The following is a 4,127-nucleotide window of genomic DNA, read 5'->3' on the forward strand; positions in this document are numbered from 1 at the left end:
CCCCCCCCCCCCCCCCCCCCGCCATCCAGCTTTGTCTGCTTCCACCAACATGCTGCGTAATGGAAGCCAAATGCAAGTCACAAGACAGCAACACTAGACAGCACTAGACAAGAAGGGCTTTGAACCAAATGGATTTGAAATAACTTGAGTGTTTTGATTCATGAAGGCTACAATTAGGGAAGATTCCTCATCACACTAATCACAGAGTCTTTTCTTCTATCCCTAAAGATTTTCATTCGACTCAACAATTTTCTGAGACCTCAGAACACAGACATTAGACTAGAAATCGCTTAAGCCATGCTAGAAATTTAGAAATTTATTATAGCTTTGTGTAACAATCAGAGGAATTCGCCGAGAGTCCAGCAGGTCTTTGTAAAAACAACTTGGAGCTTCGAGGGACTTTTAGCTTCCAGAGCATTGTAAAATTTTTGTTGCTTCAAACACAAAATCATGGCGTTAATATAAAATATTTTAAAAAGACGCCATAGGGCGGCAGGGTGCAGCTGTAGTTGGAGCCGTCGTCTTGCAACAAGATGTCTGAAAGTTTCAACACCCAGCCGGGGTCTTTTTGTGTGGAGTTTGTGCTTGTTCTCCTTGTGCATGTGTTTGTAATGGACTTGCAACCTGYCCAGGGTTGTCCAGTACCTGGCCTATTGGTACCAGCTTCCCATCAACCTCCATGGAAAAACAGAGAAAATGGAAGGATAGATGTTGCAATTCTGTACTAGTTTGTGGTGACCTGATATGCAGTGATAAGTCCTTTTATACTGTTCTATTTATACACTAGAGGTGAATGTGACCAAAAACCACAATGCACAATTGGTGTTACTTACCATTTAGAAAGTAACCCATAACTGCTTAATCTGCCTGGAACTGTGCAAATCTATTGTTTTGTTGACAAATGCTTTGAGACAAATTCTGTCAAATTTTACTTCGTTTTACAACCACAGGAGTAGGCTCATAATATCTGGAATAACCAGGCATAATCTGTGATAACCAGCAATTATGACATTTATTGTACACAAAGTAGACTCACTGAGCATTTTTCTGGGCGTGCCTGTATCTTCAGACTTTTGAACTCTGACTGATGGTGGACATTTCTGAGCTTTTCAACAACAATTTATTGAGGAATCAGGTAAACTGAAACAAATGTGGCATAAAATTGTAAAGTGATAATTATGACATGCATTATCTGGACTGTAAATATAAATGCAGCTGTTTTATATACTGATGTAAACATAAGATGATAAAATAATGTATGTCTTGGATGTGTCAGTTCATTTTGAATACTACACAACCCCACTAGTTAACATCATTTGTGAATAATGCATATTTTCTATTTATTCTAATGTATGCTTTGAATGGTCTGAAACATGTCAAATCATTGCTCAATGATGATAAATTGCTGAAATCACATATCTGTAACAAATTGGTGTTTTATGAACTTTCTGATGCTGTGAATCTACTTATCTAATTTGTAGTGGCTAACTTTAAAATATTTTGTCTTTCCCGTTTATAAACTGAGAATGGAGAAGGTGGAATAACCCTGAGAGGCCGTGAACACAACAGAACAGTACCAACCTGAATACTGATTTATGATCTGATTTATGATGCTGCTCGACAAAAAAACAAACCTTGGCATTTTGACAGCTTTAACCATCATTTGCTAAACAGCTAACAGCCGAAGGTTAAAGTCGCAAAAATAAAAATGCTGACATGAATGGCAGCAACAATAACAAAAACAAAACCTCTCATTAATGGGCAGCACAGCAAACGTCGCGTGCCAATGGTTAATGTTGACCATTAGCCTTCAACGCTACACGAGCGATATTCGACGTAGCTTAAACGTTAGCTTGTCCTGTTAGCGAGACCGCGTTGTTTGTAAAAGAGGAAATGTTTATTGACGTCTGAACAACTAACACTCACCTCCACCTCAGAAACCTTTGAATCTCACCGACTGTGAGGTTCGCTCCCCGTGTTCAGCCGAAAAAAAAGCACCCCTTCCGGAAGAAGCGCCCCTCTCGTGGAAGTCAGACATATGAAAGGGAAAAGTGACAAAACTGACGAGGTTCTTCGTTATCTCATGTACAGGTAGGCTGCACAAGTTGTTCACTTTATGATAGACATGASTGCCATGCATCCACACCCCCTAGATAAACACACATATAAACGTTGCTCCAAGCATAAAATATTTTCGGGGAGTTATTTTGTGGCTGCAACTTTTACCTGCTCCGTAGTGTTAGCTAGTCAGTCTAATTTCCTGTAAACGTGTCATAATTGAGCATTTCTATATAATAGGGTCCATAAATGTATTTAAAAACAGGGTAAGTTTGTAATTTTCGATTTTTACTCTATTTTCGAGTGAAAACAAGGACCTTAGTGCGGGCGAGAGGGTGCTTAACGACGGGGGAGCTTTTTTCGATACAACACCGGTCAGACAGCTCGCAGTGCACACACCCCACCACGTTTCTTTCCACGCGTTGGTCAATAGGTTTCGGTAGTCATACGAGGTAACACCTCCCATTTTTCTCTCACCCTTACCTCATATGGTAAAGTCACCGGTTTCCTCTCTGTTACCAATTTATTAATCCACCACCTCTATGAAAAAACAGAACCCGCTCACTCGCGTCGCTAGCTTACCTAACCTAGCAAAATCAACTTTTTTCAGCTCGACTTCCTGTTGGAGCTTCCGCATACTCCGTGCCTGTGTCCATCAGCCCGGTGTAACCACATACAGAGAAAAAAGTACGTTTATGGGAGGTTTGTTTTAAAACACAGGCAAATACTACGACCACCACAATTATTTCATTTTTTCTTTCTTTTAATACAAACCCCCCCACTCGAGCTGGCTGTCACACCACAAAGATGACATTCAGTTATGTTTACAACAGTTAATCTGAAAATCTGCACCATCAAGAGACAAAAAAACAATTACCTTATTAGGTAACCTGACCCAGAAGACAAGAGTTCCTATTTGACTGTGTGTTTAACAACAGCACAACTTACCCTGTTGTTACAGCTGCAGAAGATGTCTCCTTTTAGTCCCCCTCGCTTCCCTTTGTGCCTTTTCTCTTCTTGATCCAAAATGAGTAAGAGCTGCCTCCTAACTTCTCTTTCTCTCTTCCTCTCTCCACAGCTTTTAGACCCTCCCCCTGTGCTTCTCAGCCTGGAAAAGGAATGACACCATCCTCCCAAACAAGTTCCTTCTCGTTTGACTTTGGCTCGGGACTTGTGTATTTCTATGTAAATAGCACCATCCTTTTTATTTTCTTCCCCTGTCAACTTGTTTTCTTGTAAATGTGTTTATAAATGGTCCACTTAGACACCCCCACCCCCTTTCTCCCCTGTCTTCCTCTTCTATGCTCTCCTTTTTCTCCCTGGATTCCTGTGGCATTCTTTCATTCGGTGACATCAACTCCTGTTGCCTCTCCATGTAAGGTCAGGCTGGGGGAGCTAGGGAGCCAGAGGGGGGGAGAGATAATGGGGCTTGATTAGACGCAGACTCAGAAAGTGGTCAGGGTTTTAAACAAAGAGGAGGTACAAAAATAAATAAATAAATAAACAAATAAGTAAGTAAGTAAGTAAGTAAGTTCCACCCCATCTGGATAATGGAACATGCTTTTTATTTACTTTAAAAAAGTGTTTTAAGACTGTAAATCTTATGTGCGTACTGCTGCGTGAATATTTGCTTTCACCTCACAAAAAAGTGCTACATTTATTTTTCCACCCCTGGGTTCTCTCCTTTCAATGATGTGGCTTCCTTCAGCCTGTTTGGCACCTCCCATCCTCTAACACTGCCATATTGTCACAGCGTTATTTCATGTGTCACTCACACACCCTTACATCCTTATGACCAACACCTTTGAGTCATATCACATGTTTCACTGTGATAACTGCTGCTCAGTAACAGAAATAAGGTTTAAATAGGTCCACATGGAATTGTTATTTTATATTTGTACATCTAATGTTCAAAAGTCACTTTTTTTTGTCATTAAATGTCTCAAATTTGGTACAAAATGAATAAGAGCTGTTATGTTATTAAAGTGTTTAACAAAATAGGGATCTAGGATAAAAAAAATTAACTTTAAATAGAAAACAGGAAGCTTTACTTTCCCAATACTTTGTTC

At 40.0% G+C, this 4,127-nt stretch overlaps 2 protein-coding genes across 7 annotated transcripts in view; one reads left to right on the forward strand and one right to left on the reverse strand.

Moving 5' to 3' along the window:
* Positions 1-3,139, reverse strand: part of zyx (zyxin) — a 16,591-nt gene extending 13,452 nt beyond the window's left edge. The window contains exon 1 of one of the 3 annotated variants that reach the window (XM_014012602.1): positions 2,542-2,793. The gene's annotated coding sequence lies outside the window, so the exon portion shown is untranslated. Of the gene's footprint in view, positions 1-1,926; positions 2,017-2,541; positions 2,794-3,006 lie in introns of those variants that run through there. The other 2 variants (XM_014012601.1, XM_014012600.1) reach the window with 2 other exon arrangements.
* Positions 3,140-3,155: 16 nt separating this feature from the next.
* fam131bb (family with sequence similarity 131 member Bb) overlaps positions 3,156-4,127 on the forward strand; it is a 45,697-nt gene continuing 44,725 nt past the window's right edge. For 2 of the 4 annotated variants that reach the window (XM_014012612.1, XM_014012611.1), the window contains exon 1: positions 3,156-3,243. The gene's annotated coding sequence lies outside the window, so the exon portion shown is untranslated. The remainder of the gene's footprint in view (positions 3,244-4,127) is intronic. The other 2 variants (XM_014012608.1, XM_014012610.1) reach the window with 1 other exon arrangement.

The sequence above is a fragment of the Austrofundulus limnaeus genome, unplaced genomic scaffold, assembly GCF_001266775.1.
Source record: "Austrofundulus limnaeus strain Quisiro unplaced genomic scaffold, Austrofundulus_limnaeus-1.0 Scaffold93, whole genome shotgun sequence".
NCBI classification, from domain to species: Eukaryota; Metazoa; Chordata; class Actinopteri; order Cyprinodontiformes; family Rivulidae; genus Austrofundulus; species Austrofundulus limnaeus.